Source organism: Lithobates pipiens, unplaced genomic scaffold (assembly GCF_037356315.1).
Source record: "Lithobates pipiens isolate NorthernLeopardFrog02 unplaced genomic scaffold, aLitPip1_a1.2 Scaffold_3, whole genome shotgun sequence".
Classification (NCBI taxonomy): domain Eukaryota; kingdom Metazoa; phylum Chordata; class Amphibia; order Anura; family Ranidae; genus Lithobates; species Lithobates pipiens.
Genome location: NW_027507790.1, coordinates 69140641 through 69162408, shown reverse-complemented (window position 1 = coordinate 69162408; position 21768 = coordinate 69140641). Strand labels below are relative to the sequence as shown.

Genomic DNA, 21768 nt, shown 5'->3' with positions numbered 1-21768 from the left:
AGGATCTCAATGACTGAAAAGGAGACAACGTCTCCTTTTCAGTCATTGAGATCCCTTTACAATCAAGCAAACCTTATTAAAACTCAACACTTTAGGAAAAAAACACCCAGATACTTCTCCCATTCTACTCCCTACAAGTAAAGGTGACAGAGAGTGCAGACTGCTGTTGGTCATAAAAGGGTAAATCATTTATTGGGTATCAAAAATTGTACCATCTAAAATCCAGAAGCAGCTATGCAACCGTATAGCGAAATGTGTTGGTGTCATTAACACCTGAGATGCCACTACAACATACCCTGTAGTGCTGGTGAGCATATGAGGAGATTCCTCTGATTCGGGAGGGGATTCAATGTAAGCTAATCAGACATCGGCTAGGCAGCCATTGTCGGGACCGGCATGGAACATAACACCCCATATGGAGACACCTGCCAATGGTAATTCACTGGAGACTTGTTTGGGAGCAGTAAAGTACCGTCAAAACGTTCCTGGGGTCGAAGATAGACTGCCATTTCTCTAATCCAGGCACAGCATCTCCCATACTACACCCCCCTTCTGCTGTGGTTGATCTCTTCACTGCATCCTTTCACCCAGTTGGTGACAGATATATGACTGTGCCTTCAGCAAGCCACCTTAGTCCATTTTGAGTCAGAGGTCCATCGCCTTAAGTGGGTGCCACTGTGGAACTTTGACCAATGGCATCCTCACGAGCCAACTGCGTCGCTCGGACCTCTACTGCTACAAGGGTGAATGCCTGATCTTTGGTTCCCCAGGCCCAGTCCATTTCTCTACAGTCCATGACTACTATTGGTTCAGACACATAGGATCTCTGCATCTGCGATGGACTAGTGCACCATCTCTACTATCCACTGCCTGGGACGTTAGGATCAAGTTTGAGCATATGCAGTATGACCCCCTTTTCTTAGCTGGCCTTTTATTCCTTACATCTCCCTCAGCTTGAGCCTCCAAGGGACTGACACATGGGCGCACCATCTAGTTAGATTGTGTTATTCCATTGTGATACGGCATTTGCCATGGTGGTAACCCGTGTGCCAGTATACTTGTTATCCAGATGATTCTGTTCCTTGTTTTGTGCATGTGTTTGTGTTTTTGCCCCATGTCAGCATGCTTCTCATGCAATGCAAAGTGGTTTTTGTTTTTCCCTACCTGGGTGGTTGTATTTTGTAGTTCCATGGTTTTAGATGGTACAATTTTTGATACCCAATAAACTATTTACACTTTTTTGACCAACAGCAGTCCGCTGTGTATGCTTATAGGCTTCAGTGAAAGAACCGTATTGGTATGAGCAGGGTGGGCATACTGCTTTGATTCACGCCTTGTATGCATATGCCTTTTGTTCTCTTCAAGTAAACTTGTCATACACTGTACATGGGTAAATCCAATTGATGAAATAGCATCAGCTGTTGACTTAAAGTGATATTAATCCCTCCTGCTTTTTATAATTACATTTCTCATTAAAAATGAAATAGATATGCCTTCACTATAAAATAGATATGTTTTCTCTTACTTTACTCAGTGCGGTTTTCTCCATTATAGCAACTTCTTCCACCTGTCTCCCTGTAAAAGGTGCCTATTTCTCTGAAGAAGTACTGGCAAAGTCACCTGTGTGTACGAGCTCCATCCTAACATCCATGCATGCACAGTCAGCCCGACATGTAAGCAAACAGCAGTTCAAACCTTCACTCTGCTTCCACAAGAAGGTGATTGACAGTGGCCTTTGCAATAGCAACAAAAGCCCCACTTCTGTTCCGCTTCCCCTGAAAAGTGATTGACAGCGACTCCAGCAAAAGTGAAGCAGCCTAACCTCTGTTCCACCTCCCCTGGATATTACCTGACATTGGCTTTGGCAAAAGTGAAAGCAGCCTCGCCTTTGTTCCACCAAACAAATTGAATTGAATAAAAAAAGTAGATTTTTCAAAGTAACACGTGGGGCTGAGCCGAGTCGTGGTTCCCCAGTCAGACTGTCCATCAGCTCCCTGAGCTGTCAGTGGGATATTCCCTTATAGCAGTAAGCTGTGGGTATAACCCACTCTATGCGTTTTTTTCTTATGTCATGCACACCTATGTACTTAGAACACTATTGGGTCCCTTTCTTATGTTTATGAGCTGCTTTGGATGGTGAATTCGTCTGAGATAAGGGGGAATACACATAGAGATTGCTGAAGTAAGCTGATCCCAGCTTAATACAGGGGAACAAGTGTGTCTTGACCTTTAGAATTAAAGGTCTATGTTTAAGGTGAGGTGCTAATCTGTGTGGTGGTGGTCTCTTTCCCTGTATGTTTTTGAGGTGATTGATCCAATCTGAATTCCAAGATGTTTTAAATCCACTTCAGAACTTTAAGGATTTGCAAGCTACTGGGATATAGTAACCATTTATATTTCAAGGTGGAGGAACTTTCATACACTTACATGTTGGTGATTCGTTTGCATATATTATTAGGAACAAAATCAAGGACATTTGTTTCTACTTCTGCTGTTCTATACCTCCTTCTATGCCAGAAGGTGAAAGCTTTCCACCCAACTTTTCTACAATGGTTGGTGCTCAGCTATTAGATCTGCACTCCCCTTATACCAACTGATATATATGAGCAAAGGCTGCCCAGGCAAATATTAAAAAGTGTGGTCTGCATGATTGGATTCCAATTGACCTTCCCATTCTCCCCTCTCCCCCTTCCTCTTTTATATACCTTTGAGACTTTTCTGTTAATATGGTATACGCTAGCACTTTGTATTCCCCCTGATTATATCACTGAAAAGTATCCTCTGTAAGTTTCATACAGATTATACTTCTTTGCTAATTGTATTGTATTTGAATTGTGTTACTTTTCTTTACCTATGACTATACTGTTTTTTTAAAATCATTAAATTAAAGTTTCTTACTGTTAAAAATAAAAAAAGATATGTGAGGTTATTTACATTTTTGTAAAAAAAGAATCACAAATTTGTTATAGGTTTATCTCATGGATCTTATTCATATAAAGCATATTGAGACTTTAGAACCACTTTAACTAAAGCTGTGTGTCAATACAATTAACAGAATCAGGCAGTTGAAGTTATATGTGAGTTCAGTTTCTTCCTGTTGAGTCTGATTCTCCCCTCTTTCACCAGATGAGTCTTCTTATTGGTCCATTAATATACAGTATGTGTCCTTAGTAGGGATGAGCCGAACACCCCCCTGTTCGGTTCGCACCAGAACCTGCGAACAGACCTAAACTTCGTGTGAACTTTAGAACCCTATTAAAGTCTATGGGACTCGAACGTTCACAATCTAAAGTGCTAATTTTAAAGGGTAATATGCAGGTTATTGCCCTAAAAAGTGTTTGGGGACCCGGATCCTGCCCCAGGGGACATGGATCAATGCAAAAAAAAGTTTTAAAAACGGCCGTTTTTTCAGGAGCAGTGATTTTAATAATGATTAAAGTGAAACAATAAAAGTGTAATATTCCTTTAAATTTCGTAGCTGGGGGTATCTATAGTATGCCTGTGAAGGGGCGCATGTTTCTGGTGCTTAGAACTGTCCCTGCACAAAGTGTCATTTGTGCAGGAAAAAAAGTCTTTTAAAATCACTTGCGGCTATATTGTCGGGTCCCGTAATACAGAAAACACTCAATGAGTGTTCTCTGCATTAGCCGACAATTCATTCATTCATTGATAAAAAAAAAAAAGCGTGGGGGTTCCCCTAAATTCAATTACCAGGCCCTTCAGGTCTGACATGGATATTAAGGGGAACCCCGTGTCAAATTAAAAAAAAAAATTGACGTGGGGTCCCCCTAAATATCCATAACCAGACCCTTCAGGTCTGATATGGATATTAAGGGGAACCCCGCATCAAATTAAAAAAAATTGACGTGGGGGTCCCCCTAAAAATCCATATCAGACCCTTTATCCGAGCACGCAACCTGGCAGGCCGCAGGAAAAGAGGGGGGGACGAGAGAGCGGCCCCCCCTCCCTCCTGAACCGTACCAGGCCACATACCCTCAACATTGGGAGGATGCTTTGGGGGTCTGTGACCCCTCAAAGCACCTTGTCCCCATGTTGATGAGGACAAGGGCCTCATCCTCACAACCCTGGCCGTTGGTTGTGAGGGTCTGCGGGCGGGGGGCTTATCAGAATCTGGAAGCCCCCTTTAACAAGGGGACCCCCAGATCCCACCCCCCCTGTTTGAAATGGTAAGGGGGTACAAAAGTACCCCTACCATTTCACAAAGAAAGTGTCAAAATGGTTAAATAAGACAAACACACTTTTGAAAAATTCCTTTATTAAAAATAAAAAAAATAAAAAAAAGATTCCAGCGGTGCTAATCCACTCTTGCTATCCAGCGACGGGTCTCCGGGGTCCAGCGATGGATGATCATATCCAGCGACGGGGGATCTCTCAGTCCAGCGCTGTCCATACATCCTTCTTCTGTCTCCACTCCGGAGACACTGCAGAGATCCCAGCGCTGACGTTTCTTATATTAGGAGGGCGGGGCCACCCGTCACCTGACCCCGCCCCTCTGACGCTGGAGAGGGAAGCCAGGGGTTCCCCAGTGACGTGTGGGTGACCCTGCCCCCTCTGATGTAATGCAGGTTTCCGTATAATATCCATATCCATGTCAGACCTGACGGGCCTGGTAATTATTTTTTTTTTATTTGACACGGGGTTCCCCTTAATATCCATGTCAGACCTGACGGGCCCGGTAATTGAATTTAGGGGAACCCCCACGCTTTTTTTTTTTTTTTTTTTTATCAATGAATGAATGAATTGTCGGCTAATACAGAGATCACTCATTGAGTGATTTTAAAAGACTTTTTTTCCTGCACAAATGACACTTTGTGCAGGGACAGTTCTAAGCACCATAAACATGCGCCCCTTCACAGGCATACTATAGATACCCCCCAGCTACGAAATTTAAAGGAATATTACACTTTTATTGTTTCACTTTAATCATTATTAAAATCACTGCTCCTGAAAAAACGGCCGTTTTTAAAACTTTTTTTTGCATTGATCTATGTCCCCTGGGGCAGGACCCGGGTCCCCAAACACTTTTTAGGACAGTAACCTGCATATTACCCTTTAAAATTAGCACTTTAGATTTCTCCCATAGACTTGTATAGGGTGTTCCGGCTTTTCGAATTTGCTGCGAACAGCCCAAATTGTTCACTGTTCGCTGAACAGGCGAACAGGCAATGTTCGAGTAGAACATGAGTTCGACTCGAACTCGAAGCTCATCCCTAGTCCTTAGTAATCAATAAGAATGCTCAGAGTTAAGCGGGTCAAAGCTCAAGTTGTACAGTAAAGGGCAAAATTTACATAATTATTCAGCTGACTTATAAGTTCCACAAAGGATGGTCTGCCTGGATTTAATTTAAATACTCTGATGCTTATGATAGCCTGACAACAGGGTGAATGCATCCCTGAGTAATTATCACACATCCTAGAAGCTTGACCAATCTACATCTGTTGTTCAGGACCTACCATTCATAGAGCACATCTCTCACACCCTTACCCCACTGGGGTAATCTCGACCCTTTGCTTTTTTATTTACTTCTTAAATCTTGTAAGTATGTATTTTTTTTTCCTTCTTTCTTTTCATGTTCTTTCTGCTTTAAATGAGATCCTGTGCTCCTCTGTACCTTCTCGGAAGTAGCGGACTTCATTCTATTTAGCAAAGATTTGTAATACTTAAACCTAAGTGAAATGTTTGTCGAACAATGTTCATATTTTGTTACACCTTCATGCATTAATGCAAATGTAACAAGCCTCATTGCTGTTTTATTTTGTTATCGGCTTGATTATTTTTTATGTTTCCTACTTTGCTCAATAAAAACTTTTATTGAAAAGAAAAAATATGTAGCTGACTTTATCTCTAAATATATTAGGTGATTTGTCATGCAATTTAATCTCTGCTGATATAAATTTTAATTATATTAAATAACCCCTTTTTGTGACAGATCTACTTTAAAGTCATGCCAGCTAACAGAGGCTAGAGCCCTTGCGGAGATACGTATGGCTATTCCCCACCCACCACCAGGCACTAAGAGATGTGAAATGAACACGGGAAAGTCACATAACCACTACAACTATAAATTAAGATATGTAAATGTTATACAAGTGAAATAAAGTTTTGCCGCTGAACAGGAAAGGTAGCGAATGGAAATGTGGGTATTGCTGTAGATGAAGATCAGATTAAACTTTACATACGGGAGTTCTAGGATTACCTTTATATTTTCTAATAGATTTTTAGTTTTATTTATCTTGTTGACTAACATGAAAATTAGGGATTTTCGAGTTTATATCATTGCTTCGACCTTTGACAGTTTTACTGTTTCACACACATAACGAAATTTGCTTTACTCATTTAGAAATGCTTAATGGCACATGCTTATTTTTAGATTGTCTTGTCCAGATTGCTCTTTTAAGCAAAACATCAATGCTATTGTGTTCAACAAAGAAGTCTCACTACAATGAACACAAAGGTAGTTATAATGACTTCATAACAGTCAAGCTTTATGCATTACAGTCTCTGGCCAATAATGACCCTGAAAATATTTTTTAAATTGTAGTTAAAATAATAGGATTTCTTCATTGGCAGAAAATAGCAGTTAAAGCATTTTTTTCATAGATGACTAGATATAATGTGTCTGATAATTATACCTCAGACAAAAGATACAGTTGACAGGTTGCATATTCAAAAAGTGATTCCTTGTTTGATGCTGTAGTGCAGATAAAAAGCTCTGTGAGGATGTTGTATTTTATCAAAGTTTTTCCTATAAAGAGATATGTATTTAACCGTTTTGTCATGCTGTGGAGAACAGACCTTTTATTTCTATATTGGGTCTTATTTCACAATAGAAACTCCTGGGACCTGATTTCACTTTGAGGAAAAATTCAAAGATGTTTTTGGAAGAGTTTTTTGCTAAACTAGCAGATATATACAATACGGTCAATGTTTTGATATTAGAGTAAAGTTGCTCCAGTTTAAATGTTTCTTAAGTAACATTAGTGCTGAAGTATGGGTACATTGTGGGGCCTGCAAGGGCCTGTATTAGTCTTCAAATTGACCCCTATCCCTTTGTGAAGCCTCACAAGATTTTAGGCTGCACATGGTGCCTGACTATCCATCTAAGTCAAAATGTATCACTTCCCTGGGTGCTAATCCTGCATTTGACAGAACTTAAAGCCCAATTCTAGAAAAAACATTTTCCTTTTCGCTCACAGAAGTCTACTGTATTCTACAGCAGCCGAAACACAAGGAAGAGTTGCCTGGAGGTAAACATTGCAGCGGAAATTGGCTGGACAGGTCACCTGAACTAAGTATTGAGATAGGTATGGTGGGGTAGATCAGCTCAGTGATGGGGAGTGGGGGAGGGTTTGAAAAACTTTCAAAAAATTGCTTTAGAAAATGTCCTCATCTTCTTACCCTTTAACGTCTTACATACAAGAGTATTTTGTGCGCACAGCTTCACCTTATCTATGCTAGGTATCAAGGAATGCTTGATCATATTTAGGGAAACACATGTGCTGAAAAAGAAGTAAGGTTCCATTTCACCGCTACCATCAGTGCAAATCCTTCATTATATGCAGATTTGCTCATGAGAATTTATTTAAACAATAATGCACTGCATGGCCTATGAACAACAACCAGTAGCCCGGGCATATGCAATTAGCGGACCTCCAGCTGTTGCAGAACTTCAAGTCCCATGAGGCATAGCAAGACTCTGACAGCAATAAGCATGACACCCAGAGGCATGATGGGACTTGTAGTTTTACAACAGCTGGAGGTCTGCTAATTGCAGATCCCTGCAGTAGGCCTACAAGGGCCAATAAAGTTTTTTTTTTTTGTTTTTGCAAAGCTAGCCTCCTAACTTTAAAATAGGAAGGAGGGAAACAAAGCAGACCTAGGGAGGAGTTTATCAAGACTAGAGCAGCCAGAAACAGGTGCATCTGTGCATGGCAACCAGTCAGCTTCTATCTTTCATTTTCAAAGGCTACTTGAACAAGCTGAAGGTAGATGATGGTTGATTGCCATGCACAGCTGCTCCAAATTTATTCTGCTCCAGTTTTGATAAATTTCCCCCCCAGTGTCAGTATTGTAAGCTGCTATAGGGAAAGGGTAGGAAAAAGCCAAAATTTGTGTTGGGATATATTAAAGACTTTACTTAAATACTGATTGCTAGCTCCGTGGACAAACAAGCCATGTGTGACCTTTGTCTTTGTTTTTTATTGTTGGGAATGTTTTATCTTTAACCACTTCAACTCTAGAAGATTTAACCCCCTTCATGACCAGGCCATTTTGCTTTTCGGCATTGCGCTACTTTAACTGGCAATTGCATGGTGATGCAACGATGTACCCAAATTAAATTTATATATTTTTTCACATAAATAGAGCTTTGTTTTGGTGGTATTTGATCACCTCTGAGTTTTTTATTTTTTTGCGATATAAACAAAACAAGGCCACTTTAGACTCGGTGTTTACATGTTTAAAACAGTTTTTTTTTGCTAGAAAATTACTTAGAACCCCCAAACATTATATATTTTTTTTCTAACACCCTATAGAATAAAATGGCTGTCATTGCAATACTTTTTTTCACACCGTATTTGCGCAGCGGTCTTACATGCATGCTTTTTTTGGAAAAAATTCACTTTTTTGAATAATAAAATAAGACAACAGTACAATTAGCCCAATTTTTTTATTCTGTCCAGATAATGTTACGCTGAGTAAATTGATACCCAACATGTCATGCTTCAAAATTGCGCCTGCTCGTGGAATGGCATCAAACTTTTACCCTACAAAATCTCCATAAGCGACATTTAAAAAATTCTACAGGTTGCATGTTTTTGCACTACAGAGGAGGTCTATAGCTAGAATTATTGTTCTCGCTGTACCGATCGCGGTGATACCTCACATGTGTGGTTTGACTACCGTTTTCATATGCGGGCGCTACTCACATATCCGTTCGCTTCTGCGCTAGAGCTCGTCGTGACGGGGGTTTTTTTTTCTTCTTATTTATTTTACTTGATTTTATTTATTTTTACACTGTTTAAAAAAAATGGATCACTTTTATTCCTATTACAAGGAATGTTAATGTCCCTTGTAATAGAAAAAAGCATGACAGGTCCTCTTAAATATGAGATCCGGGGTCAAAAAGGCCTCAGATCTCATATTTGGACTTAAATGCAATAAAAAAAAATGTCATTTGAAAAAATGACATTGAAAAAATGTTCCTTTAAGAGGTATGGGCGGAAGTGACGTTTTGACGTCTCTTCCGCCCTCCTATGGTATAGAGATGAGTGGGGGCCATCTTAGCCTCACTCGTCTCTATACCTAGCAACACAAAGTACCCAATCACCCCCGCCGCTACCCATGGCTCTGGAAAGCGGCGGAGGGTGCGGGAGAGTGGCAGGAGGGGGGCTAGTACCTCTCCCGCCGCCGATAACGGTGATCTTGCGGTGAACCCGCTGTAGAGACCACCATTATCACAAACAGGTCCGCCTGTAAAGAGGGATATCTCGGTTGTGGCAGCATCTGCTGCCATTACCAAGATATCCCTTTTCAAATTACCGACGTATATATACAGGCGGCGGTCCTTAACATATCCAATAAAAAAAAAAAAAAAAATTAAATTTTTTCAAAAATTTTGCCCAAAATGTTTTCTGGTACATGTTTTTGATAAAAAAAAAAATATACAGTGATGATGATCAGTGCTGCCTATCAGCATCAATCAGTGCCCATCAGTGCTGCCAATCAGTGCCCATCAGTGCTGGCTATCAATGCCTTCTCATCTATCAGTGATGGCCATCAGTGCCCATCAGTGCCATCTATCAGTATCCATCAGTGCCATCTATCGGTGCCCTTCAGTGCTGCCTATCAGTGCCCATTAGTGCCGCCTATCAGCACCGCATATCAGTGCCTCTTCATCAGGAGAAAAATTACCTATTTGCAAAATTAAGAGAAAAAAAAATCAAAATGTTTTGAATTTTTTCAGTTGTTTAGCAAAGAAAAAAAAAAAACAGTGGTGCGTAAACACCAAAAGAAAGCTCTATTTGTGTGAAAAAAATATGTAAAAATGTCATATGGGTCAGTGCTGCATGGCCACATAATTGCCATTTAAAGTGTGACAGTCTGGAAAGCTAAAAATGTAACTGGACAGGAAGGGGGTGAAAGTGCTCAGTAGGCAAGTGGTTAGTCACCCTTGTCAGTATTAAGTGGTTTGTCTCATCCAAACCAAAACATTATGCTGTAGAGTTTGTGCTGTGCAAAACAGCACACTGAATGGCTGGATCACCAGATGAAAATAGAAAGAATGCAAAAAAAAGGAAACTAATACAGCTATCACATCTAAGAATTAGCTTAAAGATTTAGAACCTCCACCAAGCATGTTATTTAAAGATTTTGTGTATTTTCAATGTTGCTCGTGACACTGCATGAAAATACCTTCTCTTCAATGTATGGTATTTGGTATTTTCAATGTTGCTCGTGACACTGCATGAAAACACCTTCTCTTCAATGTATGGTATTTGCATTGGTATATGTCCCCATGGCTTGTGTCCAGCTTCACATGCCTTTTTTACAGTAGTTTACCTATCAACTCTAAAATTGATCAGAATAAGAAGATAGGCCCCACTAGCCTTCAATGGGATTTGTTGTTATGTTCAATTTTTGCCTTACCTACACCAAACTCAAGCAGAGGTTGATTTATGGTTCCTGAGTTTATCATTCACAAGATGTATAGCATATGATGTGCTTTAGAGCTACACTAAGGGCCTATGTCATGAATTTGAATTTTTTGGGGTTTTGGATGTTTACATGCATTTGCAATGCATTTTTCCCTAAGAGTTTGGCCATTGTGGTCACTCCCTTTTTCTTTTTTTCTTTGGGCTTTTATGTGCACTGTGTGCAGTACATTTGCATGCATTTCCATATGTTTGAACACACTTTTGCACATGAGCACTGTCTCTGCAATGGAAATGCAGTCAAAAAAGCACCTGACTCTGCATCTGGTGTGAATGGACCCTAAAGATGGTAGCTTCAAAAGGCACAAATGTTAACCACATACTTATCTTAACGATTTGGTTTTAGATCTCCAGTTGGGAAAAATAACACAAAATAATATAGGAAAGGTACAGTATATAACTCTTCCAGTGTGTGCCTTATTTTTCTCAGCTTTGACATCTGTGGCCAAAACCCTAGAGAAGAATAGGCTGCCTAATGGCCAGTTTGAGTAGACATGAAAAAAGCACCAGGGTCAGACCATTATAGCTCTATAGACTCCCTAGTTTGCATTAGCATCAGCAGTTAGACACAAGAAAGCAATGAAAAAAAGTGTCATTAATTACATTTAAAGTATGAAAGGGTCATACACTGCTAATCCTTGAAGAGTTTCAGTGTATAATAAATGATTTGCATTATACTGATCCTATAACATATACTTTCATTTCATAATGGCATGCTCACACATAAAGAAATCAAAGCTGAGAAATGAGGGCTTTTGTAGCTACAGCTTATATCTTTAAATATATCAGTTACACATATGTTAACTATACTTGCTCAAGACAACAGCAAGGAAATTATTATATTGGGAAAGAAAGTTTAGCCATGGCAAATCCCATACTTCCTCAGTAGAGGTTCCATTTAATTTATGCATATACATTAGCCCTTCTTTTAAATATTAACTTCCAAAATTTGCAGTTATCACATAACATTTTCTTCCTAATAGTTTGTTATACATTTTTAGTAGGGCTGTGGAAATGAAAAATTAATTCCTCGATTAATCGATTAATTTTCTTGATCGTTTAAAATTCTTTTGATCGGTACTCACCTCTCTGATGGCTTCCGGGAGCTCCGTTGGAGATCCGGTGACGTTATGGACATCGACATCACTGGACTACTCCCCCCTTCCCCAAGTGCCTCCGTCTGCTAACAGAGGGAAGGGGGGAGGAGTCCAGTAACATCAAAGTTCTGATTGAACGTAACGCGTACGGGGGACGAGTTACACATGACATCACCCGCTGTTGCCCTATGGAACTAACACGATTGTCGGCTTTACATGCTGTGCTTTTATCATCTTTATGTGAGTAGTTTGTGTTTGAACACAAAAATGAAATCTTATACTTAAGCGTTGAGCACTTAGATCTTTTCTTTCTACCCATGACCTGGCGTCCTTGCTGAGATCTAAGGAGATGTGAGAGAAGTTTATGGTCCGTGTTAACCCTTTTGATACTCGCTTGCATGACCACATGTTTGCATAGGGGTCCATGCCATAAGGTGAGAGTGATTAGTTAGAAAGGAGGTGGAGGGATTATCACGCTACTGTGGAAAAAAAAAATTGCTTACGCCAGTGCTACAGTTTTAATTTATATTTGTGTGAACTGTGAAGTTAAGTCATCGATTGTGGAAACTAACTAGTGTCGGGTGATTGTACTCTATATAGTGTATATCACATTTACCACTGACTAATGCAGTATTGCAATGCAAGGAGATCAGCTAAAAGTAGTTGGATCTGTATGTGCGTTATAATTAATCGAAATTAGTTGATTAATCGATTTTAAAAAATCGATTAATAAAACACAAAAATTTCAATCAGTAACAGCCCTAATTTTTAGTAAAATATCACTTGTACATTTTTTCCTTTTCATTCAACAGTGTAGATGGGTTTACAAATCATCATCTAAGGCACATCAAGTACGATTGGTACCAATAGGTGAAATTTGTATCTGAGTGAATTGTACAGCCACATGAAAGTTGAACAAGACACAAATCGCAATCAACGTGCTTATTGTACCGACAACAGTTTCACAAGGTCAGGTTCATCTTTTGCAGACAATGGGACAATATGTCTGTTGCGGTCATAGCTCTTAAAGGGACATCTTTTAAATTAAATTTTTTTTTTTTTTTTTTTGCATTTTAGTGTAAATATGAGATCTGAAGTCTTTTTGACCCCAGAGCTCATATTTAAGAAGTCCTGTCCTGCTTTTTCCCTATTACAAGGAATGTTTACCTTCCTTGTAATATGAATAAAAGTGACACAATTTTTATTTATTTTTTTAAAAACAGTGTAAAGATAAAACATAAAAGGTAAAATAAATAAGAAAAAAAAAATATTTTAAAAACGACTCCGTCCTGCCGAGCTTGCGTGCAGAAGCGAACACATACATGAGTAGCACCCGCATATGAAAACGGTGTTCAAACCACACAAGTGAGGTATTTGCCACGATCGGTAGAGCGAGAGCGAGAGCAATAGCCCTAGACCTGCTCTGTAACTCAAAACATGCAACCTGTAGAATTTTTTAAACATCACCTATGGAGATTTTTAAGGGTAAAAGTTTGTTGCCATTCCACGAGCGGGATCAATTTTGAAGCATGACATGTTGGGTATCAATTTACTTGGTGTAACATTATCTTTCACAATATTAAAAACAATTGGGCTAACTTTACTGTTGTCTTATTTTTTCATTTAGTAAGACCGCTGCGCAAATACTGTGTGACAGTAATCCTCCATAGTCAAGAAAGTGCCCAACACAATATAAACCTTTTTCTAACCTACATTAAAATTGCTGAGGTTGCAAGCCCGATGCATGCATATTCTTAGCCCCCAAGTGCAGAACTTTACATTTATCAACATTAAACCTCATTTGCCACATAGTTGACCAATTAAACAGTGCATAAGGTCAGCTTGCAAGTTGGAGACATCCTGTAAGCATAGCTTGGAAATTTTACTTCTAAGATCAAGATTTGGATTTTGATTGTGCCTTTTAGTTAGCATAGATAAGGCTAAGTCTTTTTCCATAATGACTGCTTTTGTGTGTTTTTATGATGTGATGTGATTTCAATGAGTAGTCCCACGATTGTGAACTTATGGATTGCCCAATCGGTTTGAATTTTAATGTATTTCACTGGGAATTTTTACAATTTGACTAATAAACATGCCTACTGCTTTGAAGATTCAACATATTTTTATTTTGATACAAAGGTTAATGAATACAAAAACAAACAGATGGCAAACATGAGTTGGCTGCACAATGCCACCAGTATGTGGCCAAACCACCTTTGCCTGGAAAGTGCAAGTGTTTTTTTTTTTACAAAGTGTCTATCAGCTTTGCACTTTAAGTCTTATTTCTTTTCTCATTATTTATTTTCTCATTTTGTAATCTGCACCACACAGGGTGATTAGGGTGTGCCCAGGCACACCCAGTGCACACGCCTATGATATAAAGTATTGGCATACTACTGATTATTTTCACTTGTTGCATTTGTTGCTCTTTAAATCACCCCATATGTCCTTTTATGGCTGCAACCATAAGGAAAGATTGCTTTGCATTACTAAAAAGATATCTTCTTTTGCCCTAGAAGGGGAAAAAAAAGCGCAGTTATTCCTAGAGGAAGAATTATGGTGATTGGACCTTGACATTGCCCGAGAAAGTACACTAATCTTAGCACATGTAATCACATCATGTGTGAAGTGCTGCAAAAATAGCTTATTCTGAATCTGGTCTGACAAGCGATTTACAGTAGAACATCCTTTTTGATGTACATCTATGGGAATACCTATGACAGGGATGATGCATTACAGCGAAGCAGACAGAGCTACAAAACATGATTTTTTTTTTCTACCCAGAGCTGCCCATTGCTTCATGTGAGCAAAGATACATGTATAAGATAACGCATGATAAATGTGTTAAGAATGTCACCCTTTTACAAATATATTTCTTTTGTGCTGTGTAATTCTAAGAGAAAAATCCATTACTGCACCTAAAAATGCTGACTGGTTAATGAATCAGACGCATAGTATGATGAGATCTCAGGCAGTACTGATTTATGTATAGCTTTAGTGAATTTGTCAAAAAATAAATAAAAATGGAAAGAAGTATTTTTTTCCCAGACTGCTGATGTATCAGTGGACAAAGTACAGAAAGTATGAGAATAGGAAAACAAGACAATAAGGATAAAGACACATGCCAATTTGTGAAATATTGTAAGCATCTTTGTTGGAAGGGAAAAAAAATCAATAGATGGAGATGAACATAGAAAAGATTATTGAAATTAGCATCAGCATTCTCCGCAATTCCACACAAAGATGGAGATGGGCAAACAATTACTATTTGGTTTTAGCGCCTTTATACACAGTCATTTAGAATGTAGTGCTATTACATTTTGCAGTAAGAATTGATTCCTGCTAAAGCATTAGTTTAAGCTGCAGTTTACAGAACAAATAGCTCGTTAACGTGGTTCTGTCATTTGCCGGTTATCCATTTAAAGTGATATTAAAAGATGAGGTTTTTTTTTTGCTTTTAAAATAACAAACATGTCATACTTACCTGCACTGTGCAGTGGTTTTGTACAGAGTAGCCCCGACCATCCTCTTTTGGGGTCCTCCACCAGAGCTCCTGGCTCCTCCTTTCTGCCACCACTGCAAGCAGCTAGCTATGGGGGCTTGCTCCTGAGCCGCTGCTTTGTCAGTCTATTCAGAAACAGAGTGCAGCTCGGGCTTGCCCCCGCTCTGTCCTCATTAGCTCATTGGCTGTGAACGAGGTGGAAGAGACCCAAGAGAGCCGCTGCTCTTATGCACATCACTGGATCAAGACGAGGGTCAGACAAGTATTATGCCTTGTACACACGGTCGGACTTTCCGACAACAAAATCCATCAGATTTTTTCAGACGGATTTTGTGCTAAACTTGTCTTGCATACATACGGAAAATCTGATTGTTTGGAACGTGGTGATGTTAGTTGCGTATGACGGGACTACATAGAGGCTAGTAGCCAATAGCTTTGGTCTCGTAATTTAATCTGAGCATGCATTGTACTTTGTCCGTCAGAATTCTCTACAAACGATCGGAAAAAGTCTGATCGGATTTTTTTGTCGGAAAATTTTAGATCCAACTCTCAAACTTTTTCCTTTGGGATTTCCGATGGAAAAAGTCCTATAGAGCAAACACATGGATTTTCCAACAACATAATCCGATCGGACCTTTTCCGTTGGAAAATCCGACTCTGTGAACAGGGCATTATGGGAGCTTGGGGGGGGGGGGGGCACTGCACGCAGAAGGTTTTCTAGCATCATGCATAGAATGCATGATGCTAAAAAACCTTGAGCCTTTGGAACAGCTTTAAAGGGGGACTACTGTCAAGAATAAAAGCACCACTGAATGTATACCTGTGATGAGAGAAATATTGTTGTGTTCCATTGTTGACTTGCTTCTGAAAATGCTAGTTACATGCTTTTCCTACTTCAATATTCTTAACAAGCGCATGCAACATGTGAAGAGTGAAGTCAAAACTCCTGATTCGCATACACCTTATCCAAGCTGGTATAAATTGACAGCTGAGAATTTTGGGTAAAAACAGGGACCAAATTTGGTCACTGATGTCACCTAGAATTCCCAACCATCAGTTCATATTACTATGGACGGGACAACAACTAAAAGTGGCTATTTAATTCATCCACAAAATAAAGTGTTAGACTAATAAGCCTTTAATAATAAGAACAGATCAAAAGGCAGCATAGGAGTTGATTGCCCAAAGAGCCAGCAATCAAAGTTAAAGCACAGTTTCTGAACTGACCTATTATCTTTTCCTTTGAAGCTTTCCCTTTCCTTTCCTTTCCTTACAATAACTTCAAATACACTGACACTATAGTGAGGGGGGTTGACACATAACAAAACCCCATATTATTGGTCCTTAGGTCTTTGTAGTGAATTATGGTGGCAAAAAATTTGGCCTGGTAAAATTCACCCTAAATTTGGCAGGGCCTCGAACCGCGAGCACACAGGACATGCCTCAAACCCATACTGTCTATTTTAAGAGTCAGAGACTGGTGGCAATTTATTAACCTATTCTTTAGACATTTAAAAAGCTATGTCATATGAAAATATATTTTGGAAAGCTTGGATTTTTTCTCTAACTAATGTTTTACATAAGAATTACTCATATCTCCATTCAGTTGTAACTGATATGGAAATTGGGCCGGTTCTAAACTTTTACATGGCTCATAATGTTTGGAATGTGCACTTAGTTGCTGAACAAATTTTACAGCAAACCTGTATTGGGAGTAAGATAAAGGATGTCTCTGCTGACTCTTCTTTTTTTGGAAGTATGCAGAACCGAAGTTCAAATTAAATTATTCCAGGTCTGTGACCTAAAAAATATTGAAGCCAGAGAAAGTCAGGCAAATAGCACATCCTGCAAAATCGGCAATGGTAGCGTTCATATGTCTGCCTGTACAACTTCAAGTCTATATGGCATGTTCATGCTATATTGAATAAAAATGAACATCAGATCATAAAACAACGATTTTCATTTAGCTGTTAACCATTTACCTTATTTTTATTGTTTTATATCTGTATGTCATGGCAGCTGACACACACACAGTGCACAAGCTTACAGGTTGATCATTCTTGGATCTGTTTGTAAGTCTTCATATAGCAGGTGCTTCCAGCAGACAGCAGATATCTATCTCCCAAGTGTAATCATATTAGGTGTACAAGGCCGTGCTTGGTGAATGATTTAAAACTAATTGCATCTGATGGAATTCGATTAACTTCACTCAATCCTTTCTTTATTCAATAACAATATTCTTTATTCAATAAAGATTCATTTATTAATAGCCAAGGTCCACTTCTAACTGTGTAGTCACTGGCATAGTTGAACTAACAAGATAGAACACATGGGTACTCAGGACCTTTTTGTACATGGAAATATATCTGCTGATTGTGTAAGATAAGTGCTGCACTCAAATAAACTCAACTTTGTGACTTTTAAAGAAGGAATATCTATATTATTTCTGGTTGGAAAGTAATGGAGATTTGAGGTGGGTTGGGTCCCCACATTTTGCCCGCAATGTGGCACAGACATAGGATGGGACAAAGACAAAAGATGAAGGTCGGGATGCAGAATCAGGTAATACAGCTCATATAAGAGGACTTACCTTGTTCACATTGGAACTCTCCCTTTGGCTTGCAATATGGCTGCAATCCCTAAGATGTCTGCCCCTTGCATGACAGCTCTCTTTAGTAATATGGTATTCTCTCATTTTCTATACTGAGCTGTCACTTTAAATTCAGGCAGCTCTTCTGACATGATATGTAAAAAAATTTTAAGTTGTAGGTATGGTTCTGCAGAAACAAAGTAGCCTTAGCCCTTGTACACACGGTCGGACATTCTGACAACCAAATCCGTTGGATTTTGTCCGACGGATTTTGTCCGAAACTGTTGCATACACACGGTCAGACAAAGTTGTCGGAAAATCCGATTGTACATAACGTGATGACGTTATTTCATTGCGATGGGACTACGTTCAGGCTAGTAGCTAATAGCTTTGGTCTAGGAATTTGATTTGAGCATGCGTGGCACTTTGTCCGTCGGAGCAGGCTACACATGATCGGAGTATGTCTGATCGGAGCATGTTGTCGGAAAATTTTATAGACAAGTTGGAAAACTTGGTCCATCGGATACTCCGACGGAAACAGTCCAATGGAGACCACACACAGTCGGATTATCCGACAAAACGGTCCGATATGACACATTCCGTCAGAATCTCCGATCGTGTGTACAAGGGCTAAAACAGCTCTGCAACATTCTACAATTGACAATTCATTGGTTAAAAGGTAAATTAGCATTCCGGCATGTACAGAAACTAAAAATAACATGACTGCTGGAGATGTTTTATTTAAATAAAATGTATATAGTGAAAAAGTTATAAAAAGGAGGTATTCAGAAAACATTTTTTTTTTTTTTCAAGCTTTCTTGTGTCAAGTCTACTGAGTGCCCACAACAAATACTTCCTTTTTTTTATAGAAAAGTGAAGAGAACCAGGTCAGGCAGGGATTTAACAGCGCACCTCATCCCAGTAGTATCAAATATGGGAAAGAAAAGAAAGAGGTAGGTGGGATTATTTCGGTGCTGATAAAGATGAGAGAGTTGTATAGTATAAAAGTAAAAATAATTTTTTATTAAATATAGTAAAAACAGCCACAATGGTACAGTAAGTTCAAAATTTTGAAGTATTGATATCCATACAAACAATGATCACAATCCATCAATTAGTTTAGATGAAGGGGTTCTTGGCTATTCAGATGGAATCCTTTTTTTTAGTTACAATGGAAGTTCTACTGCTTGTCCTCATCCCCCCACTCTACTGCCTCGATTGCAGGTTTTTTTTTTTAGGGAATGAGTACCTATTGCTGGCAGGTACCCGCTCCCACTTCTGCTCGAGCTCTGAGATGAAGTTTAGCTCCCACTCCACCCCACAACCTCCTGGGACATGTCACCTTTCCCAGGAGAATGCGGAAATCCACAAAGCACAGCACAAAGCTTCTGGCTCATCCCCCCACTCTGCTGCCTCGATTGCAAGGTTTCTTTTGTTACGGAGCGAGTACCTATTGCTGGCAAGTACCCGCTCCCACTTCTGCTCGAGCGCCGAGTTGAAGTTTAGCTCCCACTGCCCCCCACAACCTACTGGGACATATCAACTTTCCCAGGAGAATGCGGAAATCCACAAAGCAGAGCACAAAGCTTCTGGCTTTCATTTATATTCGTTAACTGAAGTTCCTCTTTAGAGGTAAAGTTTAGATGTATTTTTTTTTGTATAGGTACTTTGCTCCAGCTTGCATGTGCGATACTTGATCCCTGTGGAAGTTGGAAATCACTGTATGATAATGATCTGTAATTACCTATAAAGGTGTTTTTGAATTTGGATATGTTTACTGTAAGAATCAGCAGATATGGCAGAAATGAGCTGCTGTAAATGGACATATAATGCTAGAATTGCTATTACCTTGCCAAATTATCTGCAATAATAGGTTATGCATAGTGAAATTGGCTTATTGCAATAAACCAGGGAAAAGTGTCTCATGCTGCGTTACACATATTTGAAAAGTGCTACTTGCTGTTTAAAGTGGAACCACAGCCAAATCATTTTCTTTGTTTTATTGGATATAGTAAGAACATAAGAACATCTGTCGGATGTTTCTATCGCTGTCTGTGTCCCTCTTGGAAACATTTCTCTCACCTCTTGTCTTGGTGACCACATGTTCTCTGAACCAGAGTGAAAGTCAATCTCTCTAACAGAAACACACACGCAAGCTGATGTTTTAACGCTTCCCCAATTTAAAAATGAAGATTTGGTCATCATGATAAGGCTCTGCAATCTTATAATAAATTCCTGTGTTTGTATAAAAAGACCTACTCAATAAAGTTTAAAATCTATGAGCAAATCATTTTTACAAAACCTAGCATAGAGATAGCCACATCAATTTTATATCATCTTAATTTCATCTATGCGATACCAGAGCACTATATGTACTGTAGTGCAGAAAAACTCAAACAATAAGCAATGGTCAAAATCCTCAACTGGCTAGGATGGGATATCTCCTCTGATCCTCCATTGTTGTCGATTGACAACATGAACATTTAGATCATTTTCTAATGAAAAAATAGCATTTTGCCATGTCTGTAACAGTTTGTCAGAACTGAGCATGTAAAATGCCGTGGGCAAGTAAGGTATATGTAGCATGTAGGTAGTAGTAGTAGTGTCAGGATTATCGTTTTATCTCAGAAGTAAATTCCCTTTTTTATGCATGCTAATATTGTGGCAGGTTTGCTTGCTGCAGCTTGACATTGCCTGCTATTGCTCAGTCTGTCTTCTACCAGGACCCCCAGGTCTTTCTCCATCCTTGATTCCCCCTAGTGAGTAGTTTGTGTTTATATTTTTTGCCCCCAACAATCACTTTACATTTTTCTACATTAAATCTCATTTACCATGTAGTTGCCCACCCCATAATTTTATTCAGGTCTTCCTGTAAATATTCTATATCCTGATGTGAAGTTGTTGGCCTGCTTATATTTGTGTCGTCAGCAAAAACTGAGATTGAGCTATTTATACCAACCTCTATATAATTTATGAATAAATTAAATAGACTTGGTCCCAGGACAGAGCCTTAGGGTACCCCACTTACCACTAACCATAAAAATATAGAAAAGAGGGCCATATCGAAATTGGATAAAAAAGTCCTAGTTCATTTTAATTGTTAATAAAAAAAAGTCATATAAAAACAGCCAACGCCTTTTGGGGGCAAAATCACTCCCCCTTCTTCAGAGCTCAAGACAGTATAGAAATCAGTGACTCCATAGATCTATATTGGAACCAGTATTGAACTCTACTCATAGAAGAACAACTGGACATCAGTAGCTGAGCAGCAGCTTACAGTATAAAGCTTAATAGAGTTTGTAGATAACCCCGGTTACACCAATGCAAACTGTTTTATAGCTATTGTATTCATGTTAGAGATATTTCCCTTTACTTCCTGTCCTTGATAAAGTCTTGTCAGAACCCACAGTAAAGAAACATTTCTAGAGGAGATTAGAGGTAGTAAATTAGTTTTGGCTAGGTATAGACTTTAAGCTTGCTGCCTGAAGCCTAAGCTGTGTTTGTATTGTATGCTTTTGTTGGTCATACAACAGAGATGTATGCTCCTGTTTGCCTACCCTAAAAGGCAATTTAGAGGGAAGTACGAGAAGCATTTAGTACAAATGGGTCAGGGTGTGGACTTTAAGGAGACTCTGTAGCTTTCCCTGAAAGAGCAGGGTGACAGAACATTTTTAAGTGGCATTTTATATATTCTCTTGCAACCAGATTTATACGACTCAGTTTTATGCAACTTTCCTTTTATAGTCTAATGCAGGCTTTCTCAGCCTTTTAAGCCTAGAGGGACCCCAAAAATAATTTCCATGTCTTGAGGAACCCTTAATAAAAGCAATTTATCAGGGCTCGAT

The 21768-nt window shown here is 39.1% G+C and overlaps 1 protein-coding gene across 1 annotated transcript in view; it reads right to left on the bottom strand.

Annotated features, from left to right (window-relative positions):
- TMEM132D (transmembrane protein 132D) overlaps nucleotides 1–21768 on the bottom strand; it is a 1480018-nt gene that overhangs the window by 1438969 nt on the left and 19281 nt on the right. The gene's annotated exons all lie outside the window — the stretch shown is intronic.